At 29.3% G+C, this 12,032-nt stretch overlaps 1 long non-coding RNA gene across 2 annotated transcripts; it reads right to left on the minus strand.

Moving 5' to 3' along the window:
* Window positions 1-2,524: 2,524 nt before the first annotated feature.
* LOC132949535 (uncharacterized) lies at window positions 2,525-3,876 on the minus strand. Of its 2 annotated transcripts, XR_009665110.1 has the most exons (4): window positions 3,653-3,876; window positions 3,429-3,483; window positions 2,840-3,357; window positions 2,525-2,743 (listed from the first exon to the last, which is right to left on the minus strand). It is a non-coding gene; the product is annotated as an uncharacterized LOC132949535 (long non-coding RNA). The 2 variants fall into 2 exon arrangements; XR_009665109.1 differs by having other exon boundaries at window positions 3,429-3,876.
* Between the last annotated feature and the right edge of the window lie 8,156 nt (window positions 3,877-12,032).

Below are 12,032 nucleotides of genomic sequence, written 5' to 3' on the forward strand. Positions count from 1 at the left end.
AAAGTGTTTGAGAAGTTATATTTTTTTGGTACCTAATTAATTTACAATATGAATTATTATAAGTTACCTATGTAGGTACTTGTCCAAAACTCGACTACCTGCAAATCATTGGTTTTTATGGTATAGACTACGAAGTTCACGATTTTCGGTGTTTTACGCACCCGTACAACGCTTAAAGTTTACCGAGCTTAAGTATTACAAATTAATTTTTTTTTTAATCTAGGTAAATCAACGTTTTAAAATTGATGATGTAAAAATAATTCTGACACCCACCCATGGTGGTTTTACATAACAAGTCGAGGGATGTTTTTGATTTTAATTGTTCGAGCAAGCGCAGTGTGGTATATACCGGGTACATATGAAAATACCAAAAATTTCAATTAGTTATAATACATATAACTTAAAAATAAGACTGACCGCCAAGTTCAGACTTCCCTGTCGTTTTCAGTTAAAAAATAATGATTTCCGGCAATTATTTTTTGCAATATCGTTCTTAATTCGTTGTTACTTGTAATATATACATATGCCTATTTTAAAAATATTATTCGTGGGTAATTGAAACGTCTAAAATATATTATCATATACAAATACGATAATAAACAAATAATAATAATTCAACTTAACCGGCTACGGTACTAATAATATTTAATAATATCAATATAAATATACTATACAATATCCTAGGCTGACAAATCGTCTCCACTTAAAAACGTTTTTCGTATACTATGATATTATATCATTGAATTCAAATTTAACACTATCCATAACAGTCACCCACTTGTAACCTACTGTTCAGCAGAGTCACTTCCAATTTTTTTTTTTAGATTCTGAGGGAAGCGATGAATGTATTGATTTTACAATAATGTGTGTTTTTTTTTGTTTTTTTTTTTGTGTCTGTCATCACCTTTTAGGACAGTAAAAGTGCTTGAATTTTCTTTAACAGTAACTTTTCTGATAGGAATGTGAATCTAGTTGGTACTACGGGTCAAAAGTAAAATTTTCCCAGTAGTTTTCAAAAGCGAAGTGAAAAACAAAGGAAAAACGGGAATTTTTTACTCAAAGTCCGTTTTCGAGAAAATCGATTTTGGTTTTTGGTGCAACTCTAAAACAAATGACCGTAGGTACATTAAATTTTGACTGAATGCTTATATTAGCATTTTCTATACACCAAAACATTTTCCAAATATTTTGACTTATTTTGAGCTGTTTACGGACATTTTTGTTTTCAATTTTTTTAGTTTTTTTTTCTATAAATATCAATACTATTTTATCTGTTGAGTAAAAAAGCTTGAAAATTTAATAGAAGGCTCCTAAGTTATTGTTTCAAAGGCAGATGAAAAAAATTAAAAATCCTTAGTCACAGTTTTTATTTATAAGCATTTTAAGTTCAAATTTTGACAAAATACTGAAAAATCACGAAAATTAGCAAATTATTTTGAGTTGAGAATTCATAAAAATTTTTCTTTTTAAATCTAAGATTTGAAAATGTAATATAAGATTACTCATAAGTTTGTCTACCTTTATAAAAAAAAAAAATGTCTACAAGAAAGTCAAATTAAATTTTTATGAACGTTTGAAATTCATATTTTTACAACATTTGATATTCACTCGATTTCTCATGTAACGGTTTTCTTATTTTGTTGTAATTATAAAACGGATGACTGTAGATACTTGAAAATTCCACTGAATATTTATATTAGCATTTTCTATACACCATACAATTTTGAAAATATTTTGACTCTTTTTGAGCTGTTTACGGACATAGTCAGTTTTCAATTATTTTAGTTTTTTTTTCTATAGATATCAATAAAATTTTATTTGTTGGGTAAAAAAGCGTGAAAATTTAATATAAGGCTGCTGATATATCGTTCTAATAGCAGTTAAAAAATATTAAAAATACATAGGCTCAATTTTTATTTATAAGCATTTAAAGATCAAATTTTGACAACATTTATCAAATTTATAATTTAATAATTATTTTGTAGTTAAAAATTTATAAAATGTTCAACTTTTGTAGCTAAGGATTAAAAATTTAAAACAAGGTTCCACGTAAATAGGTTATATATAAATTACCTTATTCACTATAATATCATCAAATATACTTGGTAATATCATAGGCTGACGGACCGTTTTCGCTCAGAATCGTTTTTCTTATACAATGATATTATATCATTGAATTCAAATTTAACACCATCCATTACAGTGACCCACTTGTAACCTACTGTACAGCAGAGCGACATCCACTTACCCACCTTTTTTTTATTGACCTCCCTTTTTATTTAATTCCTGATAAACGAGTTTTGGATAAGTACCTACCTACATAATAGGTACCTGTCCTACCTATATTAATTAAAAACTATTTTTAACACGACGTATTTATTTATTATTTTTGTCTTTTAGTTTATCTAATTTTGTATGATTAAAATATGTTTCCTTTATACCCAAATAATTTTTAAATACCTACAAATAATATAGAACTCAATTTTATTTTAACAATAAATACTTTTATTAATACAGTGTTGACTTTGTAGATGGGTAGTAATAAATTAACTGTACATTCAGGATTACATGCATTCAGGTGAATAATTATAAAATTGCAATGATAGATGTAAGATGTAAGATGTATTGTTGATTCATCAATACGATGCTGGGTGGACTTGAGGACTTCCCATGTTCAGCGACCGGCGTCGACCCGTTTTGTGGCACAGCGGAAACTTCGTACAGCTGACTGTTCGACAAGACACTGTAATATTATTTGAAAAATATTATTTCTACTTAATCGTAATAACTGGGTATAATGAGTTTAATATTATATTATATTACAATAAATATTAAGTACCTATATTATTAGCTTCTAATAATTGGGACGTCATTTTTTTAGATATTGATCCGGACAAAATGATGCTGGCCCAGCGCTATGCCACTGTTTATGGCGTACCTATCCGATGAAATTGTTGGAGACTCTTTCAAACTGGGCAATCTGATAAACGGTGACGTGATCGTTACTTCGCTGCCATCATAGTGTAGACCATAATACACAAAAATGTAGGTCATCGTGCTGTCGGCTGTATGTATGATAAAGTCCTGGAAGTGGGAATTACAATAGCCCCTAAAATGCTGTTACACCTCAACCTTAATAAAAACAAAGAATGATTAAAAAATGGCAACGGAATTGGCCTACAAATCTGAAAATAAGTTTATGGACAGATAACTTCTCAACGTAATATTATGACCGATCCAATAATAACTTTCCATAGGTACATCAGACCTATGTGCGACGGCTGCTCACCAACGTATCGACATCCACCAGATAACTTTGGTAAGTTTTCAAACTATACCACTCATTCTTGCGGAATGCTAAAGAAAATTAATTTATTAGATAAATATTATACTATAACAATTTTTAAATATAGACGTTTTCAACTCACAGTTATGCAGATGGATGTCGACCGGTTTGGGAGCGACGTCTGATACGCCATTGTTCTAATGAATTCAAACATAAATAATATATTATTATAATATTTTTATATGTATATAGGTACGGTTAGGTATATTAAATTAATTAAGTAGGTACTACATTAATATAGTCTATTAATTATTTTTTTACTATGCTTTTATTGTATTAAAATATACACAATGACTTATAACTTACATTATTGGACCGGACATACAGCAACGTCGAGTTGAGGTACCTGTCCATAAACACATTTTCATCAGCAAAATATAATATAAAATATAAAGTAAAGAAATGCATAAAGAAAAAACTGTATTTATTCATACAATTGTGAAATCAAAAACATTAGAACAAGATAATGCTTTCTTGATAAATTAAAAATACTTTGTTTTTTGGATAGCGCTGGGAGTTTTTGTGGACAAACGTCGGGACCTGGTGCACATTTCTGCACAAACGATGCACAAACGTTTGGCGTGGTCAGAAGTTCAAATTTCGAAAGTGGGGGGGGGGGCCATTGAAATGGACCTCCGGATCTAAGCTTTTTAACACACGGGTAAAATGAAAATAATACGCCCATTTCAGGGAGATGACCAAAATTAGTATTTTTAATACGAACAATCAAGCACACTCACACAGTATCGTAAGAATCAACCATTAACAAAACTTTTCGCAATATACTTGACTAATAAATTATTTACCACAAATAATTTAAACGATTTGAAAACTTAAAAATGAAACATTTTCAATTTTAAACTAATCAAGTAATAGTTTTAGAAGCACTTCTTAATGGGTTATTTAAAACTAAAATCTGTGGTCAATATTTCTAAGTTCCAGGTTAAGAATAAATAATATTGATAATAATAACATGTATGAGTTATTAATTATTAACAAATCTAAATTAGGTATCCATTGCTTACTTTTAATATAAAAAGCATTATGTAAAAGAACAATATTAATTTACAACATAATAATATTATACATTTTTAATATTTGCTACAATCAAAACTTAATATGTACCTAGGTGCTGAAAAAATACAATGAAACAAAAATGTAATTATGTACTGAAAATTGTAATATAATGATTATAACATGATAAAGAAATTTACTTTATCATGGATTAAATGTATATACTAAAACACCTACATTCTACAATCTACATTTTATAAATTTCCAAAATAATAAGAACCCGGTTTATTTGACATCTTTAACGATTTTAACTATATAAACAAATTAGATGAAAAAAAGTTTATAATAAAAAAATTAAACAAATAGAATATAAATTTCCTTTTAAATTATTTTAATTTAATATGTAAAACATGATATTCAATCTGACTTGGGCTATATATCAATAGGATAGTAATTTTGTTTTAATTATTTGATTATGTTGTACTTTTGTACTATCAAGTTTATCAAGAAAATTAATATTTGTATACTTGTATTTAAAAAGCTACGAAAATTATGTAATTTAATAAATAATCTGAAAAGTGAACACAATTAAATCAGTAGTAACATTTTATGTAGTAGCCAGTAGGTACCTATTTGAAAAAATATACAATTGTTAATTTTAAATTACATAACAATAAATTACAATTATTAATAGTACCATTTTTTTGATTAAGTTTTAAATAACTATCTACTTAATATATAGAAAAAAATTATAAAATATATTAATATAATATATTATATTATATGCAAGAAAACGATGTAATTTACCATACTTTATTATATCATTAATCGGAGAGTACCTACATTAATCTATGATAGACTATAGGCGTGTACAGTTGACAGTTGTGGACGGGTATTTTCACGGCACAGCGTACTTATTTCATATTTTGTCCTTTTTAATTTGTAATTCAACGTTATTATTTATTAGTTACTACTTATCTCGATTAAAAATAAAATTATTTTATTTTATTCGCATACCCAATATTACACATTTCCTGTAAAATATTATTTTGTAGTTTTGATTTTTGTTTTAAAGTCCATTTTCAATTTTAAAATTTAAAACCTTAAAAATACGCCCTGCGATAAATCCCTTACTTCCCCCTCACCCCCCCCCCCCCCCCCCTAGCTCCGGCCCCGCTGCTAGTGCATATTTTATCATTAGTTGACTGTTATCAAATCAAACGAAGGAAAACAACGAAAGCAACAGTAGGTATTTACCACAAAGTAAGATATTTAAATTTTTTTTATAGTTCGTGATATTTGATTATATATTTTCATTTATTAGCTCAATCATCATGTTCTATTTTTATCGTTAACCTTGAAAATCTACACATAAGTCATATCACACCCGTGTAAATAGCACGATTTATGTATTTTTTCGATAGTTTCGGAACACAATATTTTTAATATTATATAATCTCTACATTGGTTACTGGTCTAATAGCGATACTAATGTTGCGATTGAGACCATTGTTAAATTCAGTAAAGTGTCGAGGGTAAGTAACAGGCTATAATAATTAATAATAACAATATAAAAAATCCAGTCTGACCCACCGTCTCCGATCAGAATAGTTTTTCTTATACAATATGATACTATATCATTGAATTCAAGTTTAATACAATCCATTATACATTGACCCACTCTTAACCTACTGTACAGCAGAGCAACATTCACTTATCTGCTTTTTATTTTTTATAACAATCAGAAAAAAAGATGACGGTATGGAAGTAAAAATTTAAAAGTATGAATAATATTTAAATATTTTATGCTTTATTTAATAATATGAGAAAATTAACAATCATTATAACTTATAAGATTAAAGTTTTACAACAAAAATTAATTTTGATAAATTATAAACTTTAGTTTTAGATCGATGCCACCAGTCAGCATCTCTTTTTGCATCCCTCTCCTCTTTTCAACTCGTATTGTCATACCACATGTCGGTATCAGTGTACCTACTACCCTATTTATTTGCAACAGCATAACGTCCTTCCGAACTTGAGGAGTCGCCTCCCCACTGCTGATAAGAACGATCTACGACGACAATGCCGGGGTTTTTCTGCTGCTGCTGACTTTGCTTGGATCGTAGTCGCCGTTGGCTCCAGCCCGTCGCAATCACTTTTGGCTTCGGCTATAGATACTATAGTCGTGCTTTCGGCAGCCTCGTCCGGAACCAATTCGTTATCATCGGCCAGTGCAACGAACAACTGGATTTGAACCGGTGTCACGTGAACGTTAAGTTGTTCAGTCACCGCACTTTCGACTTTTAGTGTCGATATCTCAATTGCAGAATTGATTATTTTATTGATTTTTTATGAGGTTGACTTCCTCAACGTTTTTATACCTTACGCAAGGTTAGAACAATTATTAAACTATAATAGATACCTAAAAGTAATAAATTCTGAAATCGATTATTATAATATATCTTTATGTTAAAGAAAAATACTATAATTCGAGAAATGGCTCGTCACGAAATATAAACTGATTCATAATGTGTAATTGGATGTATGAATAAACATCCAAACAAATATCTCCAAGACAACAAAATAATATAATATTGTTCAAAATTGAAAATATAATATACGGCCAATTTATTTCCAGACATTACATATTATGTGCATTTCAACATTATTCATGTTAACATGAATACTTTTATTGTACAGGTAATGTAAGTGAAATACTTAAAAGCACCTTTATTGCACATCACCATAATTTGTTTCTTATCACAAGAAATAATTTTCATCCAAATATTTGAGGACTTAAATAATGAAATAACAATGATAAACATAATAAATATTTATATCGATGTGTATTTATTATATGTCAGGTATTATAATACTGTAAGTAAGTTGTTACAGACATTATAGGACAATATTGTGGACTTCTTTAAAACCAATAATATAAAATATTTGTTGTGCGCAATTATGTTCTGTTTTCTAAAATATAAATAGATAAAAAATGAGCTACGTATTGTGTTACGTTTGTGCAACATCCTGTGTATATAAATCGTCTGCTGTGATTTTTGGCGGGCCACAAATGATAAATTGCCCAAACATTTTTTTAGTATAAATATTGTCATACAGTAAGGCGTGTTAGATATGCAATTTAGATGCACCTGCAATGACATACGCGGTAATCGTCGCGTTTATCGTTAGAGCGTTATTATTTTTCCCTGTATGTTTGTAATTTATACGTCCATAAGTTCTTATTCAATCTGTTACAAAAAAGAGAATAATGAGAACAATTGATGGTAAATATAGGTTAAAATAAAAATTAAAATAAAAAGGCAGATTAAACAGACTCTTTTGAAGCCTCCCACACGACATGAGTAAATTGTCTATTTGACTGACAATAATTATTATTATTTATAATATTAACACTTTATTTGTACCATACAAATATATACTTATAAATGTATTATAGATATAATATTGTAATAGTTGGGTACAAAAATCCCAGCTTGTGTTGGGAGTGTTAAGTTCTAAACAGAATCGTGATTTATATAATTTAGAATCTAACAATTTTTCTACCTATTTTATTAAGATTTTAAAATATCTGTCAAAATAACAAACTTAGACAATTATTTTGTAGTTAAAATGTTAAATTTTATTGTATATAGAAAATGCGAATATAAATAACCAGTAAAAATTTCATGAATATACGTTAATTTGTTTTAGAGTTATACCAAAAACCAAAATTTATTTTGTCAAAAAACAATTTAGCGTAAAATTTCTCGTTTGTCTTTAATTTTTATGTTGTTTTTCCCAGCGCTATTGAAAACTATTGGCCATTGTGAATATAATTCTATTTTGACCTCCCGAATGCACCAACTAGATTCACTTTCCCATCGAACAAGATATTGTTGAAGAAAATCGAAGCCGTTTTATTGCCCCAAATGGTGGTTACAGACACAACGATTTAAAAAAAAATTTTAAAAAACACACATTACTGTAAAATCAATACATCCATCGCTCCGCTCAGAATCTAAAATCACTTTCGTCAACTTTCACGGTTTTTAATTAATAATTAAATATTTTTCGAATACGCCTGTCTGTAGCTTAAAAAATGTAACTATTAAGTATTAATTCTATTGTGTCATATTTTGTAACTGCTAGTCAGGGCTGGATCTAAGGTCCATTTCAATGGCCCCCCACTTTCAAAATTTGAACTTCTGACCACGCCAAACGTTTGTGCATCGTTTGTGCAGAAATGTGCACCAAGTCCAATCGTTTGTGCACAAAAACTGAAAGCTCTATCTCTAAAACAAAATGGGGGGGGGGGGGGCTGTTGCGACGCCTGACAAATTATTATTGCTCAGGAGGTTACCAACACTATAGGAATATCAATGAGATAATTAAAAAAAAAAGGAATGAAGATATAAAATATATAATAATATGTAAATAATATTCGATAATAATTATAATAATACAAATGACGCTTTAACCTATGTTAGTACCCTTAACTCAGGCGTTCACAGACGATCCACCGTAATAATTACAGCACATATAAAATATAGACAATTCAATAATATGTATAATAATAAGGTAAACAATAATAACGATACTATCACGGTACGACCTGACGCTGGTGATATGGCACCGCGGCGGAACAGCTGGTTTATGACGACGGTGTGATATCACGTGTATGTGCGTGTGTGCCAATGATAATATTATATAATACTTGAACGGCTGGCTCGCGCTGCGCTTTCGCGGACGAGCGACAATGATGAGCCGTAAAAAACGCTTAGGTAATGCATTCGCACTGCGACGAGGGACGGGCGATAATGCATAAACCGAGCGAATTTCAGTCGTGCGGCGAAAAGTCGGACTGACGACGGTTGCATGCGTATTACAATATTACATGCGTACGAATCACGGTTGTACGAGCAGCCGACCGCGACACACTCGTGGGGCAACCAAAAAAAATTTGAATAAATTTAACTGTAGGAATACACATTACAAAGTACAAACTAAAATGCCCAGATTCTTAAACAAAAAAAACTATTTAAAATATTTAGTTTATTAAAGATAAGGATTATTCAAGGGTTCCCGATTGTCAATGTTTAAAAACTTAGCTAGAGGTTAAATCATAAAAAAAAAATTGAAGGAGGGTGTTGGCGCCCGCAGGCAACTGCCTTTTAGGAAACCAAAAAAATTTTACAGAAGAAAAATACATTTCAAAGTTCAAACTTAAATGCCTAGAATATTAAACAGAGAACACTATTTAAAATATTTATTTCATTAAACAAGGATTCTTCAAGAGGTTAAAGAGGCTCCAAGTTATCAATTTTCAAGTCAATACTAAATATTCAACTAGAGTTACAGTACTAAAAAAAAAATTTGAAGGGGGGTGTTGGCGCCCGCAGGCAAATGCATTTTAGAAAACAATAAAAAAATTTTGAATAAATTTAACTGTATGATTACACATTACAAAGTACAAACTAAAATGCCCAGAATCTTAAACAGAAAAAACTATTCTAAACATTTAGTTCATTAAAGATAAGGATTAATCAAGGGTTCCCGATTGTCAATGTTTAAAATATTTGGCTAGAGGTTAAATCCTAAAAAAAAAATTAAAGGAGGGTGTTGGCGCCCGCAGGCAACTGCCTTTTAGGAAACCAAAAATTTTTTTGAAAAAATTATACAGAAGAAAAATACATTTCAAAGTTCAAACTAAAATGCCCAGAGTCTTAAACAGAAAAAACTATTCTAAACATTTAGTTCATTAAAGAATGATTATTCATAGGGCACCAAGTTATCAACTTTCAAGTCAATACAAAATATTCAACTAGAGTACAATACTAAAAAAAAAAATTGAAGGAGGGTGTTGGCGCCCGCGGGCAAATTCATTTTAAAACAAAAAAAAATGTTGAATATTTTTAACTGGAGGAATACACATTACAAAGTACAAACTAAAATGCCCAGAATCTTAAACAGAAAAAACTATTCTAAACATTTAGTTCATTAAAGAATGATTATTCATAGGGCACCAAGTTATCAATTTTCAAGTCAATACAAAATATTCAACTAGAGTACAATACTAAAAAAAAAAAAATTGAAGGAGGGTGTTGGCACCCGCAGGCAAATGCATTTTAGAAAACAAAAAAAAAAATGTTGAATAAATTTAACTGGAGGAATACACATTTCAAAGTTCAAACTTAAATGCCTAGAATATTAAACAGAAAACACTATTTAAAATATTTATTTCATTAAACAAGGATTATTCAAGAGGTACCAGATTGTCAATGTTTAAAAAATTTGGCTAAAGGTTAAATCCTAAAAAAAAAATTAAAGGAGGGTGTTGGCGCCAAAATGCATATTAGGAAACCAAAAAAAAAATTTGAATAAATTTAACTGTAGGAATACACATTACAAAGTACAAACAAAATGCCCAGAATCTTAAACAGAAAAACTATTCAAAATATTTAGTTCATTAAAGAATGATTATTCATGGGGCACCAAGTTATCAATTTTCAAGTCAATACAAAATATTCAACTAGAGTTACAGTACTAAAAAAAAAAAATTGAAGGGAGGTGTTGGCGTCCGCAGGCAAATGCATTTTAGAAAACTAAAAAAAAAATTTTAATAAATTTAACTGTATGAATACACATTACAAAGTACAAACTAAAATGCCCAGAATCTTAAACAGAAAATACTATTCTAAACATTTAGTACATTAAAGAATGATTATTCATAGGGCACCAAGTTATCAATTTTCAAGTCAATACAAAATATTCAACTAGAGTACAATACTAAAAAAAAAAAATTGAAGGAGGGTGTTGGCGCCCGCAGGCAAATGCATTTTAGAAAACCAAAAAAAAAATTTGAATAAATATAACTGTAGGAATACACATTACAAAGTACAAACTAAAATGCCCAGATTCTTAAACAAAAAAAAACTATTTAAAATATTTAGTTTATTAAAGATAAGGATTATTCAAGGGTTCCCGATTGTCAATGTTTAAAAACTTAGCTAGAGGTTAAATCATAAAAAAAAAATTGAAGGAGGGTGTTGGCGCCCGCAGGCAACTGCCTTTTAGGAAACCAAAAAAATTTTACAGAAGAAAAATACATTTCAAAGTTCAAACTTAAATGCCTAGAATATTAAACAGAGAACACTATTTAAAATATTTATTTCATTAAACAAGGATTATTCAAGAGGTTAAAGAGGCTCCAAGTTATCAATTTTCAAGTCAATACTAAATATTCAACTAGAGTTACAGTACTAAAAAAAAAAAATTGAAGGGAAGTGTTGGCGCCCGCAGGCAAATAGATTTTAAAAAACAAAAAAAAAATTTAGAAAAAACTATTCAAAATATTTAGTTCATTAAAGATAAGGATTATTCAAGGGTTCCCGATTGTAAATGTTTAAAAATTTAGCTAGAGGTTAAATCATAAAAAAAAAATTGAAGGAGGGTGTTGGCGCCCGCAGGCAACTGCCTTTTAGGAAACCGAAAAAATTTTTTGAAAAAATTTTACAGAAGAAAAATACATTTCAAAGTTCAAACTAAAATGCCCAGAGTCTTAAACAGAAAAAACTATTCTAAACATTTAGTTCATTAAAGAATGATTATTCATAGGGCACTAAGTTATCAACTTTCAAGTCAATACAAAATATTCAACTAGAGTTAC

The sequence above is a fragment of the Metopolophium dirhodum genome, chromosome 7 (genome assembly GCF_019925205.1).
Source record: "Metopolophium dirhodum isolate CAU chromosome 7, ASM1992520v1, whole genome shotgun sequence".
Taxonomy (NCBI): domain Eukaryota; kingdom Metazoa; phylum Arthropoda; class Insecta; order Hemiptera; family Aphididae; genus Metopolophium; species Metopolophium dirhodum.